Source organism: Mus caroli, unplaced genomic scaffold, assembly GCF_978045245.1.
Source record: "Mus caroli unplaced genomic scaffold, Mus_caroli_1 scaffold_4, whole genome shotgun sequence".
Taxonomy (NCBI): domain Eukaryota; kingdom Metazoa; phylum Chordata; class Mammalia; order Rodentia; family Muridae; genus Mus; species Mus caroli.
The window spans coordinates 129,326,621-129,344,133 of record NW_028227259.1 but is presented as its reverse complement, the minus strand read 5'-3'; the positions used below and the strand labels follow the sequence as shown (position 1 = coordinate 129,344,133).

The 17,513-nt window shown below is 55.3% G+C and overlaps 1 protein-coding gene across 16 annotated transcripts in view; it reads left to right on the top strand.

Moving 5' to 3' along the window:
- The first annotated feature begins 380 nt into the window (after window positions 1–380).
- The window catches only part of Ncor2 (nuclear receptor corepressor 2), a 162,907-nt gene continuing 145,774 nt past the window's right edge, over window positions 381–17,513 (top strand). For all 16 annotated transcript variants that reach the window (XM_029477772.2, XM_085837191.1, XM_085837194.1 and 13 more), the window contains exon 1: window positions 381–593. The gene's annotated coding sequence lies outside the window, so the exon portion shown is untranslated. The remainder of the gene's footprint in view (window positions 594–17,513) is intronic.

Genomic DNA, 17,513 nt, shown 5'->3' with positions numbered 1-17,513 from the left:
GCTCGTCACTGGTTGTGGTCCGCAGAGCCTTTCCCCAATCTCCCAGGCGAGGCCCAGCGCGTCGCTGAGCATCTGCATGCGACTCTGAGGGCTCCGTGGGTGGCCCTCCCGGGGCGTCGTCTCCGCATCCCCTGGACACTCCTGAGTTATAATTTAATAGCTGAAACGCGATTCCCGTGAAGTCTCTGGGGTTCGCGGAGGAGGAGGGGGCGGGGAGGCATTTGCTCCGCCTTCTTCGGGCGAAAAAACGCAGCTCGGGGTGCGCGCACGGCGGCGGGGTGCGTCGGCCTGGAAGGCGTGCATGCGGGCCCTTTAAGGCGGCAGGGGCGGGCTTCCACGAGGCCCCGCCCCTCGCTCCGCCCCTCGCCGCCAGGAGCGGAGCCGCGGGCAGCGCAGGCCGGGCCGCGCCGCATCCCCGTCCCCGCGCCAGCCGCCCGCGCCCGCCATGCGCGCCCCGCAGCGGCCCGCGCGCCCGGGCCCCGCGTCGTAGCGCGGCGGGCGGAGACCGTAGGCTCTCAGCCCGGACCCGCCGCGTCCTCGAGCCCGATCGGCGCCGTAGCCCGGCGCCAGCGCCCGGTGCCGCCGCCGGCGAGGTGAGTCGGGCCGAGTGCGCGGAGGGCGGCGGGGAGCGGGTGGCTTCCGGGCCGGGGCGGCGCACGCGGCGGAGTTGGCGCCCCCGAGGGGACGGGCGGCGCGGCAGGGAGCGCGCGGGGGCGCGGGAACTTCGGGAACTCTCGGGACCTTGCAGGGCGGTGCAGGCCGCGACCCTGGCACCCGGGACCCTGAAGGATGGAACAGGCCAAGACTTAGGGACCTGCGGGGTGGAGCAGGCCGAGAATCGGGGACCTTGCGGGATGGAACAGGCCGAGAACCGGGGACCCTCCAGGCGGTACAGGCCAGGAACCGGGTACCTCCTGGGTGGCGCAGCCTGAAGACCTGAAGGACCATGTAGGGTGGCACAACCTGAGGACTGGTAGCCCTGCAGGGAGATGCAGGCCGGGACCTGGGATCCTCTGGGATAAAGTAGCCCCGGACCTGGGACTCTTTAGGGTGGTAGAAGCCAGGACCCGGGGACCTTCTGAGATGGCACGAGCTAAGACTCGGGAACCCTGCAGGGAGATGCAGGTCAGGACCCGAGAGCTCTGCTTGCAGTTTAGGCCAGGACCCGGCTACCCTGTGGTATGTTTTGAAGGCCAGGCCCCGGGGATCTTGCAGCAGGGTGGCGCAGCCTGAGTATTGACTGATGTACTCTTGTTTTGGAGAGGGCCCGGACTCGTGGACCCTCTGTTGTGGCGCAGCTTGAGGACCGGGATTCTCAGGGGTGGGTGGCGCAGCTCTAGGACTTGGGACTCCCTCCGGGCTGCTTCCCCCGGCGACTCTGGGGTGGCACAGGCCAGGATCTGAGACCCTCGGGGGTGGCGCATTCTGGGGACCCAAGGACCCCGTGGGCGGCCGCGCCCCCCCTCCGGTGACGCGGCACCGCCTCCTGTACCCTCCCCCTGGCAGTGCGGATACTTCGGATGCCACTAGTTTGGGAAGTTGCAGATCCGAGCCTAGCGGGGCAGCCGGGAGCCCCTGCACCCCCAGACGCGCGTGGGAGCAGCCTCCCCTCCCGACCTTGAGGGAGGAGAGCAGGGCGGGCGTCCAGACAGGCGGTCCCTCGGGCCTCTAGAGCTGGAGGCGCCCAGCAGTGGCGGCTGAATAATCTTTACATTGTAGCTTTATTCGCACAGCTAGGTCCATCCGGCGGCGTGCGCGCGCGCCCTCCCCGAGAGTCTGGTGCAGGCAGCGGGGGCGGATCCGTTCGTTCTCAGCCTCCTCCCTTCCTCTCCTTCTCCTCCCCCCTGTTGGTGAGAACTGATTTTATTACAATTACGGTTTTTTTCCTCCCTCTTTGCAGATTTGGTGGAGGGATGTGTGAGAGGGGAGGTAGGAGTGGAAGGCATAGGATCCTTGGGGGGGCCTTGTGGGCAGTGTTAGGGTGGCCTTGGCTTTGCCCTTTTGAATCCAGCACTGGTCCCTGCGGCTGCTTTGATGAAAGGGGCTCTGAGGCCAGGCGCGTGTAGGGGGTGCATCTCAGGCCACTGCTGGAGACTTCGTGGGTGGCCTCTTTTTCTTTTTTAATTGTAGAGGAGGGGGCAGAATAGTCAGGGAGGCGAGGTGGCTAGAGGCCTAAGCGGTCTGGTTGGTTCTGTAGCTCAGCTCCTGGGTTCGAATCTTTGGTGGCTGACTGATGGGGAGTTGGTGGGGGGGCAGATGACTTCACCTGCCTGTGGTTATGGGCTTCTTTTCTGCAGAGTGAGGGTGAAAACAGTTCCCTGGTCTGGGGCGCTTCTGTGAACCAAGTCTGTGCAGAGGGTCCTTGGATAGGTTACTATGGCTACTGTTATTTCCGGATTCTCATCCTTGCTCTGTCGTCGTCGTATTGGGGAAACCCACGAGAGAGTGTCTGCTCCACCTTTGGGAGCAGGGAGGGTCTGATGGAGGAGGCAGGATGGAGAAGGGCCAGGCCTCAGCCCATTGAGCACAGGCAAACACGGAGTTGGCAGCCAGCTGAGCTGCAGAGAGTGGTGGAGGGGGTGGTGAGGGCATTTCGGGTACTGCCTAGCTTCCCTGCACTCCATGTCCCTGTTCGGAAATTTACCGCTGTTTCTTTGGGGCGCCAGGGGAGCCTGCGGTGTTCGAGTCCAGACGTGGGGGTGGGAGTGAGTGGCCAGACCTAGCCTCTTCCCACGGAGCTATTTACGCTTGCCTGGGAATCGATACTATTGATAAACTCATGTCGGTGGTAATGTGGCTGTCAGGCCCGGGTGAGGGATGGAGACCCCCTCCTGGGGCTGTGCTCCCCCCTCCCCCCCATGAGGGTTCATGGCTTAATCCCTTCTTTTCTCCCAGAGAATACTTGGGCTACCTCCCAAAGGTTTCCCAGCTCTGCAAACAGGAACTGAGCTGCAATACAGCTGGATCTAGAATTGTTCTGGGCCAGCAGGTGCTTGCCACTCTACAGCCCCCCCTCTCCACAGGGACCCCGGATTCCTGGCTGGAAATGAACTCGTTATTTCTGGCTGGGTCCCACCCCAAACTGGTGGGGGGAGAACCACCCCTGTGTTAACCGCTGAAGATGGGGGTGGCACCTCCTCACCACCCAGTTAAAAGGGGAGATTGATCCAGTGGGAGCTTCACACAGGCATATATCACCAGGGGCTGGCTCTGTTTTTTTTTTTTTTTCCTCTTGTCTGCGTTCTCTGTCTCTCTCTCTGTCTCTCTCTCTCTCTCTCTCTTTCTCTGTTCTGTTTCCGTTCATGTCTCCAATACCATATAGCAGCCTCCCCAGGTGATACCTCGGGGACAGTTTCCTGCAAGGGTGGCAGCTTTCTGGAGCTAGTGATTCCCACTTAAGGTGCCCAGGGGATGGATGAGTGAGTGAGTGTGTGTGTGTGTGTGTGTGTTAGGCAGGCAGGCAGGCAGTTAGCTGTCTGGGGAAGGCAGGGCTACACAAAGCCAAGTGGAGTGGGTAGCTTAGAAGACCCACCTCTTTAGGGAGGAAGAGAAGCTTGGGAAGGGTCAGGTGAGCATCTTTAGGGGAGGCTGATGGTTAGGAAATCCACTTTATGGCACGCCAGGTGAATCTGCATCTGCATTGCAGTAGCAAACCGGTGACATCCAGGAAAAACAAAAAACCAAAAAAACCAAAAAATGCTGACTGTGTGCTATCATTCAGAAAGCACTTACTGTGTGTGTGCCGACCTCAGAAAGCATTCAACTGTGTGTGTGCCAGCATTCAGAAAGTGCCTTTGTGTGTGCACCAAGCATCTACTGGTCTGTTCTGAGGTGGGCTATGGGGACGTACGTGACTGTCCTATTTTATAGATGGTGTCACAGAGGCCCTGGGAGGTTTTGGTGACTGGCCTTGGAAGCTGGGTCAAACGCCTGGGTTGTTTCTCCGATCACACAGCACGACAGCCTTGGCTGCAAGGAAGGGATCAGGAACTGACCTTCCTCTTGGGGTTGGCACCTGCCCATCTTTGCAGGGCTATGGGGGAGGGCAGCTCAGAGACTGGGAACTTGTTCTCCCAGGGTTTGGAGAGGGGGCGGTGCCAGCGGAAGGCTGGCATTTCTTTGAAGTCTCATTTTATCTCAAAACACTCATGCAAATTTTTGGCATCTGCCTTGGCGACAGTGCTGTGTTTATTTTGAAATGAAAACAGGGGTTTGAATTATTTAGCATGGTGTCTAACAGGGCATAACGCTGGAAGCGGGAGCCCTGAAGCCTGGAGTGCCCTGCTCCTGTCTCCCCGGGGAATCTGGCTGGGGACACATAAACCTGTGGTTGGAGAGGCCCTTGCTTAGCCTTTGCTCCTGAGAGCCACACAGGTCAGAGGGGCAGTTGGCCCAAGGTCACAGCAGGACTGTGTGCCCATGATGGCAGTGAGTGGAAGAGAGATTTCTCCTGGTGACACCTCTGTGTTAGAGCAGAGTGCAGCCACTGCACATTGCCTTGCTCATGGACCCTTGGCTGGTCATGACCTTTTGGTTCATAGATGCCACAAGAATCATGGAAGCACAGCAGGGGACCAAGCGCCTGATCCACTCTGTCTGAGCTGGTGGTTGATTTAGCATCAAAGACTAAGGTCTTCTGGGTCACAAGCAGTGTGCCCAGGCTGGTAACCTCTAAACAGGACTTGTGGGCCTCACCTGTCAAGTTGGAACCTTGCCCTGCCCCGCTCGGACCCCTTGGGGGCTTGGTCCTCAGAACCCACAGCATCAAGTTGTTGGGTACTGGGGAGGTTACCTAACCCCTCTCTCTGAGCCTTAGTTTGTTCATCTGTGAGATGGGGCCACCTGCTGCCACTGCTGCTTGGGCTCTTAGCATCATGTGGGTCACACAAGTCCACGTGTGGCTTCGAATCTGCTGTCACCATATGTAGGTAGCTTCCCCATTGGAGGGCAAAGACCTGACAGAAGAGTTTGTCACGGGGACTCATGTGTCCTTGCATTTGCTCTGGGTGGTCAGACTGGATATGTTTCTCTAGTCTTTTTTTCCTTTTTTTTTTTTTTAATTTTTTTTTTGAAGTACTGGGGTTCAACTATGGCCTTGGGTACCACTGAGTTCTACACCCCTAGTCTGGAATCCTCCCTCCTGAAGGCTGCCAAGTGGGCTCTCCAAGTGACTGACTAGCCTAGTCTCTTCCCTTGACCCCAGGGTGGAGGCTGAGGGCTCCTCCCCTCTCCCTGGTTGGTGACTCTCAGCTGTTTCGCTCTGCTCTGGGAACTGAAGTTTCCCCTTCCACCTGTAATCAACCTGCCTGTAATCAATAGCAGCTTGGAGGATTGGGAATGGGCTGAAGGATAAAGGTGGGGAATAGGGCCTTCTGGTGTGTTTGGGGGTTCCCCTCCCTCTGTAACCCTGACAGTTGGGTGTTTTGGAAAGACCAGACTGTGACCTCCTGTGTTCCTCCTCTTTCCCATGGTGTCCCGAGCGAGCGTCAAGCTCCTGGGTAGGTGGCTTTATTTAATGTTAGTTCGCTTAAACAGCTTTAGCGGCTGCCTGGTTGCCCCGGTGCACCGTGGCTTTGGATGTAGGAGCAAAGTTGGCACCGAGCTTCATAGTCCTCCTATTCCGTGGGCTTTCCATGCTCCATGCTATCCTGAAAGGTCTACCTGTCCTGGGCATGGCTCCATACTCCCCTGGTTCCCAGGCCCTCTGCCCTATGGCTTTGGTATCCACCTCATGACCTCATTTTCCCACCAACCTCTGATGCTGTATGCGAAGCCCCTAGGGAGTTAGTAGCAGTGGGACCGCTCTAAAGCATCTTCTGCTTTGAGCCTTTGCTGCGAGTGAGGGTGCTAACCCGGCCTGGAAACATTGTAACTATTGCTCTCCGGTGGATCCAGGGCCTCGTGCACGCTGGCTGGGGCAAGTTCTCTCTCAACTGAGCCACATGCCAAGTCTTCTACTTTGACCTTTTATTGATGAAACAGGCTCTCACAGAGTTGCCCAGGCTGGTCTTGAATTCGGAGTCCTTTCTGCCTCAACCTCCAGAGTAGCTGAGAAAAAATCTGCTGAATGTAATCATTTAATTACTAGAGAAGTGAGAAGCCCGGGGGCGGGGCGGGGGTAGGGTGGGGTGGGGTGGGGAAGCAGTGGAGCCCCAGCCCCGTGGGCAGTGTGGCTAGAGAGTCTGACACCCTGGCAGGTGGTGATGTCTGTGCACAGACTTGGACCATAGCTGTGAGTCTGGCAGCCCTGCAAGGCCAAAGATACCCCCACTCCTTGTTCCCCCTTTTCCCAGGCTTAGCAGGCAGCTGGTGTGAGCCATGTATAGGTGGCTCTTTTTGCACTGGGTGGCACATGTTGACATAGTAGCTGCTGATTCAGCTGGGTCCCTGGTGTGTTTGCATTTCCCTGGTCCCCTGGGGAGGACCTGCCTCCTATAAGCGAAACTTCCTTCCTTTGCTATGAATTAATATCCTGTGGACACCTTTCTCTTTTTATAATCCTTTCTCTTTTTATAATGTTTCTCTTTTGGTGGGGGTGCAGGCCGGAAGGGTCTTTTTCTTGGTGTTCTATTGCTGTGTAGAGACACCATGTCCCAAGACACCTCTCATGAAAGAAAGCGTTTGATTTGGGGCTTGGGGCTTGCTTCCAGTTTCGAAGGTTAGTTGCGGATCATCATAGTAGGGACTGGAACACTAGCGGGAAGCTTTGCGTCCTGGTTCTGTATGCAACAGGCAGAGAAGAGAGGAGAGAGAGACTGACCCACGGTGGGCCTTTGAAATCTCAAAGCTCACTCCCAGTGACATACTTCCTCCAACAAGGCCATGCCTCTCAGTTCTTCCCAGACAGTTCCACTAATTGGGAGCAAGCCTTTAACCATATGAGCTTATGGGGTGCCATTCTTATTGAAACCAACCACAAGGTCTCACTCAGTCTGTAGCCTAGGCTGGCCCGGAACTCTCCTGTCTCCTGTCGTGTGAGTGCTGGGTGGACAGGTATGTGTCACCACAGCTGGCTACCTGTTCACACAGAGCTGTTGTTCACACAAAAAGGTCTACAGCAACAAGAACGAGTGCTTTCTGAACTGCAGAGGGCTCCGGGCTTCCTAGAAAGGCACTTTCATAAAAATGAAGCTGGTGTGTATAGGAAGGAGGGAAGACAGCAGGGAATGTGGAGGTGGGTACCTCTTGGCAGCTCCCTAGGGTTCCAATCCCAAGGCAGCCAGGCAGGATGTGTGCAGGCGCTCTGAGCGTGAGCTCTTCCCTGTGTCCCTGGGGTCCCGTCGTGTATGTGATTCTATTGCACACTGATTGCCGTGTCTTTGTCCATAGTGGTCTGTGTTCTGGTACACGGTAGACTTACTCCAGGGTTCTTAAGGTGCCATTCAGGGCTTGCTTCGTGCGCCCGGGCTGATGTGATCCGCCCCCCCCCCCCCAGGGTGTTCCTTCTGCTTCTCACTATGTAACCTTGGCTGATCTTGAATTCAGAGGTCTGCCTCTTTAGTACTGGGATTAAGGGTGCCGGCCCTTATGCCTGGCCTGCATTTAAAAAACAAAACAAAACAAAACAAAACGATTCTATGAAATACAGCCTTCAGGGCCCATACATGTGCTGGATCTGGCTCCGAAAGTCCCGTCTACACAGGCAGAGCAGAGCGTGTTGGCAGGAGGTCCCCAAGAAAAAAGGTCTCCCACTTTGACCTTTTTTGTAGCCTATGTAGGTTTTTGTACCTGATGACAGAGACCTTGTGCGGGGCCCTGGAGTTCATGTTGAGTGTTCTCAAGACCCCTGCTTCTGGCTTGAGCCAGTGACTGTACTGACTGTTGTATTCAGTGGGAAGGCGAGGTGGCTGACTTTGGGCACAGTCCATCTGTTTCTTAAATACTGGCGCCTTGTGTTGAGTACCGAGTAGTTTCTGGGTGATTTGATGTCTTTCAGCATTCTCACTAGCTTTCTGTCCCGTTTTCCTTTGCTGGCTTAGGAGCTCTGCAAGTCTACATGAGTCTGTGCTAGGGTTTTTTTGTTTTTTTCCTCCCCATGTCACCCTGGGTCAAGATTTCTTTGTCTTGGCTCTTGGCATTGATTTTATCTTATCATGGGGATTCTCAAGAATTACCTCAGTGCTGAGGTCCAGGAGGGAGGTGCTGTGTCTTGTGTCCCCTGTGTGCGGTGGTGGTAGGGAGGGTGCTCTTCCCACCCATGTTTCCTGGGGGAAACTGAGGCTGACTGGGGTGTGGCTTAACAAGATCAACTTTGAGCACCTGTGGACACCTGTCTGCCTCTGGCGATGATTAACAGAATGACTGGGGGGGGGGGCGTGTTCTAAAGCCCAGAGAAGAATGTGCCCTGGGGTGGTGGGATGTCACCTCTTGGTGGCTGGGGAACCCTGGAGCTCTGCCCCGGACCCTCTCTGCGTCCTCTGACCCACTTAGGTAGCACTGGATTGGGAAGGGAGATGGGTGAGAGCCCCAGGGAGCTCAGATTAGGGCTGGGAATGGTGTGGGGCTGTCTGTGGGTGGGGGAGGGGTGTGGGGGGGACCCAGCATCCAGGTGGTTTGGCCTAGATGGGTCCCATGGTCAATCTCTCTTGGGAAAGTAGCGCTGGGGTAGGTCTCTTGGCCTGAGTGGCTTCCTGGGTGAATTGTTCCTTGGCAGGTGGCCCTGGGTCAGTGTCTACTGTGCCAGGTGGCCAGAGGATCAGTCTGTGTCCCCTTTCGCCTTCCCCCTCAGGCCGGTTGTTCTGTTGTCCTGGGGCTGGTGGCTGGGCCCACCTTCGTCTTTGGGTGCATTTGGTTTTCTGTGGCTCATGTGTGCATTGGCCCCTTGAGGAAGTCTATCCAAGCCTAGATCTGGACAAGTCTGTGTGGCTGGCGGGGGGCTTAGAGCAGAGGGGTGACCTTGCAGGGTGTGGTGGGGTAAAAGGAGCCAGGGGGCTTATCCTGTAGACTGACCCAGCTGCTCCAGGCCCAGGCTCATGCATGAACCAGTGGCATTGGACTCCCCCCTCCCCCACCTCCCCAGCTGTCTTCAAGGATGACAGCTTCCCTAGATCTGAGCTGGCTGAGAGAAAGACAGGGATCCCCTTGTTTGAGTCTGGGCTTTTGCTTACTGTGGAGCTCAGGTGGGCACTGGCTTGTACTAGCTTCCCTCATACCCCTTCTTTTGCCCTGAAGCCTGCTGTCACCTAGCTCAAAGCTCTTCCCTTGAGGCAGAGGAACATGAGGCGGACCCCACAGGTTCTCCCCACCTCCTTAATATTTGTCTTGCTCACTTCTTTGGACGCTTGGTCTTCGGCTGCTTACCCTTGTGGGTAGAACCTGCATTCCGGTTCCGGTAGGTGACAGGGCTGGCGTTTGCTCTGTGGTCTTGTGTATTGAGGTTCTCTATTGGGGGCTTTAAGTCTTAGGTCTCAGAGGCTCGGCCTACAGATGTCTCATGCCCCTCTGTCTTCATGCCGGCCTCTACAGGGCTTACTGAGTCACTCTGAGAGAAGCCCTGTGTGGCCTGGTATCTCCATGGCCGTAGCAATCTGCCTGGCACTCATTGGGCTAATGGTGCCAGCCTGCTGTGGGAGAGCTAAGTTGGCTTTGGGATAGTGGCTCCTGGATGGTCCCTACTGAGCCTTTGTGTCTTCGACTTAACCTGGCACACCTTTGCTGTCTCCACCTGTTTTCTATGCCTGGACCAGGCCCTGGCCTTGTTTGGTCAGTGTCACCTTCCTATTGAAGTTCTCCTTCAGGGGACCCTAGGATGTGTGACCTTCGGTGGTGAGAAGTTACTGTGGTCATCAGTATTTAGGCTGAAGTCACGCTGCAGTGGCATGTCCCCTGAATGTAGCGGTGTCCTCTTAGGAGGGGCTGACATGATGGACAGAGGCAGAGGCGGGCCTGCCACGGAATGCAAGCCACTGGGAACATGGAAGGGTAAGGATGAGAAGGACTCAGCCCTGCCCTTGAGTTTGGACTTCCGGCTCCAAAAGCATCAAAAGTTGTGAGCCACTTCTTGCCAGAGTCACTCTGGGAAGTAGATTGTTTCTCAGCAGTGGCCCAGTCACCCACACCGTAGGAGACCTTTAAAACGCCAGTCACGCTGAGTGCAGTGGTGCATGCTGGAAATCTGCACTGGAAAGCTGAGGCAGAAGGATCAGAAATTCCAAGGTCCGTCTGGGTTGCGTGATGACGTCCTGCTTAAACATGCATGCAAGCACCCACCCACCCGTGGCTGGTGAGGTGGCCCAGCAGGTAAAGGAGCCTGGTGACCTGAGCTTGATTCCTAGAACCCACGGAGATGTGGAAGAAGAGAACTCACTCCACAGAACTGTCCTTAGGCTTAAACATGCATGCTGTGCCCACGCCCCTCACAAAAAGACAAAAAAGCAAAATAACTCGGGCTGGGGACATGGCTTCATCAGTTGTATTTGCCATGTGAGCAGGGGGACCTGAGTTGAGCCCCTAGGACCTGTATAAAAAGCTGGCATGGACACGTGAGCCTCCAGTGGTTCTCAACCTGTGAGTCATGACCCCTTTGGGGGCCTGAATGCTCCTCTGGGGGGGTGGGGTTGGTTACCAACGGAAAACACAGATATTGAAGTTATGACTCATCACAGTAACAGATTACTGTTACGTAGCAATGAAATAATTTTACTGGGGTAGGGGTCCACTACAACATGAGGTATTAAAGGGGCACAGCCTAAGCAAGGTTGAAAACCACTGCTCTAATCTCAGTGTTTGGGAGGCAGAGCCAGGGTTCCTGGGACTTGCTGGTCAGCCAGCCTAACCTGATTGGAAGGGCCCGTGCCATGGTGTGAGGACGCCCCCTTCAAAAAACAAAAACCAGGGTTAGACAGGATCTGACCAGCGCTTGAGATGTCCTCTGACCTCCACTGGCCTGTGTACACATTCACCCACACTTAGACAAAACTGAGTCAGATCGAGCCAGCTGGCCCAGCCGCAGAGCCAGGCCTGGTTGGCAAAGGCCTGTGTAGCTGCTCACTGACCCCGCTCCCATGCTTCCTCTGTGCCTGCCATATTGACCTTGGCTGCTCCTCCTCCTGTGTTCTTCCACCCCAGGGCCTTTGCACACTCTCTCCGCCTGAGGTGCTTCCCGCTGGGGCATCTCTACCTTTGCTTCCACATTGCCTGACCCGAGGGCTCTTTCCTGGTTTGTCAGTACCTAACACCTTCGCCTGGCTGAGTGAGGGTGTAATGTGCTAGGCCTTCGTCTATGCTGTTCTCTACAGTAGGAGGCTGTCTCGTTGTAGTCTGTCACCCCAGCTACACCTCAAGTTCTTGAATGGTGAGGCTCTATGGTGGGTATGGGGTACCTGCCCTGGTACTGCCAGGGATCTGAGTCTCCCATCAGTCTTCATGTCTGAACCTTTGTCTGAACTGCAGTGCCCCAGACCAGGCACACTCTTCCTCTGAGGCTGTGACTGCTCTGGGCTGCTGTGCAGCAGGCCTAGGTACTGACGAGTCTCAGCGTCTGGATTTGTCAAGCAGGCAGCTAGCTGCCTTCAACTGTATGGCATGCACGTGGGTGGATGTTGTCCTTGCATTCACTGGCCTGCCCCTGCCTGGCCCTTGTGTGCACACTGGTGTGACAGCTGTGGGTATCCTGTGCCAGAGGTCCACTCTGCCCTAGTGTCAGAGCTGTTTGGGGATTTTAGTACCCTACTGTGCCTGTCCTGGGCTGGCCCTTCTAAGCCTTGGTCACCAGAGTCCCCAGTTGCCCATTTTTCATATAGGAAAACTGAGGCACATAGTAGTGTTACTGTTACGCCCCATTCTGGGTGGCAGGTGGCCTGGGCAGGAACTTGTCTGTCCTTGAGGTCCTTACCTTTGACTGGCTGGAAACAGTCGCCGCCCTCATGTGTCTCTGGTCACTGCAGCTTGTTCCTTCAGGGCCACCCTCCAAGGCTGTGTCCACAGCTTTGGCTGGCTCTGTAGAGTGGGAGGCTGACCCCTACTATCTTGGCTTCTCCTTGCCAGTTATAAATAGCAGCTGCAGCATTGACAGGAAGCTGCATTCCCCCATTGTATCCCCCACCCCACCCCACCCTACTGTGTCCCTGGCACCTATTGTCCTTGTCACAGCTTGGTGGGAACACACCAAGGCAGTCAGTACTGCAGGTTTGCTGTGTGACCTTCAGGTCTGTGTTGCCCTCTCTGTGCCTTGAGTCCCTTGTCTGGGCATCTAGGGGCTGGAAGAGGACTTCTGGGGGTTTGGGAAGCATTGAGGTGTGTATAGCCAGGAGCAAGGTGCTGGCAAGGGGCGGGGCATTGTTGATCTCGGGCAAAGGAAGCTGATAAGTTACTGCTTTGGGAGGGTCTTGGGCACCAGAGGGCCAGCACTTTCTCTGTTTTCTGGCCAGAAGGTGACAGAAATGGCTTTGAAACAGGAATGTTTCACAGGGCCCTGGGTCAACTTGACCGGCTGTTGTCATTCTGTCGTTTTGATACTGCCATGGGGTCCCTGGTTCCCTGGTGGTCCAAGGGCTGGTGTATCTTTGGGCGGCTGTGAGACCCCACCTCCCCTGGCTCACAGCCTCTCCAGTCCTCATTCCTGTCTGCTACTCGTTCTGGAAGCCCCACACGCGCCTCACCCCGCTGTCCAGCTATATATACATTGCAGACTTTTGTGACCTGGTGACACCTGGAGGCTCTGTTGGTGCTTGTATTGTTCTTGGCCTCAGCTATGCAGATGGGGGTGAGGAGAAGTCCAGGTCTCCATAGGGAGGAACTTCCTGTGCCCCTGATCAGCCTCATGACTGGACCGAAAAACAACCCCCCAAATCTCCAAGAGTTAGTTAGTCAAGAATGCAGATTGCTAGTTAATTTGTTAACCTAGGGGGAGGTCTGCAGTGATGGTCTCTACCTGAATCATATTCTCATAAAAGGCCAGACTGTGTGCCTTGGGATGGGCCTATGTCATAGGAGAGACAGAGCCAGGCATGCCCTGTGTGCTTTGTGGGAACAGAGAGGCTGAGTTACTTGGACCCCAAAATTAGGTGCTAGAGCTCAGAGTCCATGGGTGTGGCCCTGGGAGTTCCCCTGAGGCTCTAAGGTACTTGTTTTGGAGTCCTTTAAAGGGGAACAACAGCCCCCAAATGATGCTGAGTTTTGGAAGCTGTATGCTTTGTTAAAGGACCAAGGGGAGCCAAGACTGGAGATGAGACTTAGGGTGAGAGTCAGCTGGAGCCAGGTGACTGTTGGGGGGATCTCACCAATGTGTGCACAGGGTCTTCATGACAAAGAGGCCGGAGACTGGGGCTGGAGGAGGTGAGGAGCAGTGTCCTTGTCCCTGGCTACAGGGAGGTCCAGCTCGGCTACGCGGTGTCTTCTTGCTTGGCTCTTGTGTTTCTTATCCTCAGATGGAGGGTGGAGATGGTTTTGACCGTTGCCTGGTCATGTCCCTTGTTACAACCAAAGAAGCAGCTCGCTCAGAGCCATGCTCACCTAGAGCTGGGGACACAGCCACAGAGATGGTGGTTGTCTCAGACCCAGGACATCAGTGGTCGTTATGTCCTGGGATTTGGGGAACCGGATGTGGAACAACAGGAGAGAATTACATCTTGCTAGGGACTCCTCCTCCATTGGCAAGGAGTCTGGTGAAGCCAGGGAGGCTGAAGGAGGCAGGAAGGTCTGTGGTCCCATGTCCTCTCTTTGTTTTTTATTCCTTCAAAGCTAGTGTAACTGTTCCTAGCGGATGGCCCGGGAACAGTGTGACCCTAGCTTATCCCGTGACAGACTACAGTTGGTTCTCCAGGATGCACTGGCTCCCCCAGCCGTGGCCTTGTCTCCAAGGGGCAGGTGCCCTGGGTTCTCTGCTGTAGGCAGTGCCCAGAGGCCAACTCCCCAGCTGCAGAGAAAGGCGGAAATTGCCGGCTCCTGTCCCAAGGCCTCTGGGCCCGTGGCCAGGAACTGGAGCAGCAATTAAATGAAATGAGATCCTTCCATGCAAGTGTCATGTCTCGTGTGTGTGTGTGTGTGTGTGTGTGTGTGTGTGTGTGTGTGTGTGTGTGTGTGTATGTGTGTGTGTGTGTGTGTGTGTGTATGTGTTTGTGTGTGTGTTGGGTGCAGAGGCTGCAGGGCAGAAGTGGGTTGTGTCTATCAGCCTGGATCAGGAGGCAAGGAGATATACAGAGCTATGTTGGTTAAGATCACAGGACACTGCCTTTAGGTTCCTTCACTGCAGGCCAGCCAGGTGGGGTGCAGGCTTTTCCGCCCACATCTTTCTGCTTCCTCTGGCCTGTGTGTTTCCCTGCTGGGCTGGTCCCTATCATGTCCTCCTGGCCGAGTTCACAGGTCTCTGTCATTCTGCGGGAGGCAAGCTGCAGCCTGCTGTCACTGTGAGCCATGCGGTCCTGCCAGTTTGTAGGTCAGCAGTGGGCGAACGGTGACAGCTTTATGTGTCACCCAGCCTAGAGTTTCCCATGCTCAGGAAGATAGGCTTCAGACCCCAGGGGCACTCTAGGAATCCTGCAACCCCCCTCCCCCCTCCTACCACCATCTATATATCCTTGACATGTTTAAATCACGCTGCCTCAGTTTCCCTATGTATAAAACAGGATGAGGCAGTGTTCCTCTTCTTGGCTTCTTTGTGGAACTAGGAGATTTAGAACCAAGCCACTGCCTATATGTAGCAGTTGTCCCCATCCTTAGACCTGCAGCAAGACCCGTGTCTTGTGGGTTGGTGTCATTTCTTGAGTAGTGTCTGTCGCAGAGGCTGTTTCTTGGGATCATGATGGGAAGGGACCATTAAATCTTCCCAGCATGCACTGGGGAGCAAAAAAAAAAAAAAGGTGTGGGGCCCTCCCTGAAGGTGCCTGCCTCTGTGGAGGAGGCCATTCTGCCAAGGCATGCCTTTGTCAGGCAGGGCGTGAACCTTGGCAGCTGTCTGACAGAGGGAGAGCTGCCTTGCTTCTGATAATGTCTCCTGTAGGTAGGGAACTTAGAAACAGACCATCTGAGCATAGCATATGAGTTCAGCCTCTTAGAGGGAACTTGTGTTTTTCGGGGACTGGGAAGGGGATGCTCTATCGCAAACCTTTTCCTTAACGTTTTGAGGCAGCGTCTCATGTAGCCTAGGTGAGCTTAGGCTGGGCACTGCTCACATTCCTGGGATGGGCATTTTGGGTCCTTCATCTGAATATTTAGTTCTGCTCACTGGTGCCTGAGCAACCCCTGTCCTGCCCCTTTGTGACAGGCAGCAGTACCTACAGACTTTGCCCAGTGTCTATGGGGCGTACTCCTCCCATGGCTCTTTGTATCTTTCAGGGCAGGGAAGCCACACACGGCCGAATCTACTGGTGTCCAATCTGTGTAGGTTCTGTGTTTTCAGTGTGTGTCAGCCAATGCAGATGCCCTCTCTCCCTGCTCTCTTGGCATCTCAGTGTGTGTGTGTGTGTGTGTGGGCATGGATTATTCTGAGGGGGGCAGGTAGTTTAGTGAGAAGCAGTCAGCCTGGGTCCTGTGTCCCCCCCCCCAGGCCCCAGTATCATATTCACAGAAGAGCCGTGGGCAGCTTTGGGATTCAGGTGAGTGATCTTGCCCAGGATATGGAGTCTGGGATGGCATTTGGCCCCTCTGCACCAGCAGGCATCAGAAGTCCTTCTCTGCAGGCTCTGGGAGCCTCTCTGCACAGAGCCCTACGGGGATTAAGTGGGTTCATTTGATCGAGACCGTGAACTTGAGCAGGCAGCTTATCTCCTTTGAGATAAAAGCTGGGTAGGCCCTGAGCCACCTGGCCTGCGGAGGGAGTGCGGGATTTTATCCTCCCTTCTGCTAGCCCTGTGAGGGGCCTGGGGCTTCCTTGCCAGCATCCGGGACTTTTCACTGTGAACTAAGGCTATAGCTGTGTTCAGCTAAGGAAGCTTACATTGTATCTACCTATATACTCGGTTCTTGTGTCCCCATGTTTTGACTGAAGACCTGAGGTCCAGGGAGGTTAGTGGACTTGGCCAGTGTGTGTACCCGGCAGCCCAGCCTTTGACGGTCGGTGTTTGGAAGTTTTGGTGCAAAGTGGGAGTGGCTGGGCACAGAGTTCAGGGAAGGGAAGCTGTGTGCTTTGTTGCTAAAGGGCTTCTGACTTCAGTGCCTGCTCTGCAGGATAGCTTTAATGGCCAGGTCATTCAAAGCTTGTGTGGCGTGGGGACTTGGATGGTGTGGGACTCTCCTGGGCAAAGCTACAACCATTTCTACCAGTTTCTAGGAGATCTAGGGTCAGGGTATTGCCATGGAGACTCCACTGCTGTGTCTCTCACGGGTAAAAGGAGTGATGAGACCACCACTGTAGGTTGAGACTGCAGCCAAACTACACACACTGTGGGTGGAGAATATTTTTCTATTCTATCTCAGTCACTGCAAAGGTCAGGCCCTAAATTAGAAGCCAGCCCAGGTCTCCTGGCCTGGAGCAGTCCTGCCAGAGGATGATGAGGGACTCCAGGCTTTTTTTAACCTCTGGGTCCCGCCCCCCCCCCTGCCCCCCACTCATACTGCCTCACCCACCTAGAAGCCTTTCCCTAGAGACAGGCGACATCATTATAGGCGCTAGGCTTGCTTTATGACTTTGCATGACCAAAGCAATCCTTATAAAGACAGCATTTAATTGGGGGTGGCTTACAGGTTCAGAGGTTCAGTCCATTATTATCAGGGGGAAAGCATGGCAGCATCCAGGCAGGTATGGTGCAGGAGGAGCTGAGAGTTCTACGACTTCATCTGAAGGCTGCTAGCAGAATACTAACTTCCAGGCAGCTAGGATGAGAGTCTTAAAGCCCATACCCACAGTGACATACCCACTCTAACAAGGCCACACCCACTCCAACTGGGACACACCTTGAGCCCCCCCCCCCCCCCCCCCCCCCGCAGGGTTTCTCTGTGTAGCCCTGGTTGTCCTGGAACTTACTCTGTAGATCAAGCTGGCCTTGAACTCAGAAATCCAGCTGCCTCTGCCTCCCAAGTGCTAGGATTAAAGGTGAGCGCCACTACCGCCCTGCTGGGCCACACCTTCTAATCCTGCCACTCCCTGAGCCAGGCATATACAAGTCATCACACAGTTTCTCACTGGGGCCTGGGCTGTCAGATGTAGGCTAGGCTGGCCAGCCAGGGAGGCTCAGATGTTTCTCCCTCCCATCCCACCATTGGTGAGGCTACAGGTGCAAGCCAGCACACCTGCCCTCAGGGGGTGGGGGTCCAAATTCAGGTCTGCACACTTCAGAAGTCAGCGCTTTGCCCACAGAGCCATCTTCCCTGCCCCTCACTGTTACTTAAAGCACATTTCCTTTTCTCATTTGAAAACGTAATTATGCGAGTGGAAAGGTGGCTTAGCAGTTGAAAGCACTGTCTGCTCTTCCTGAGGACCTAGGCATGGTTTCCAGCACTCACATGGCAGCCCACAGTCACCTCTTAACTCCAGTTGCAGCAGATCTGATACCTTCTTCTGACCTGTTGGCACCGTATGCCTGTGATGTACCCATCTATGTTCTTGTAGGCAGAGCACGCAAACACACAAACCGAAT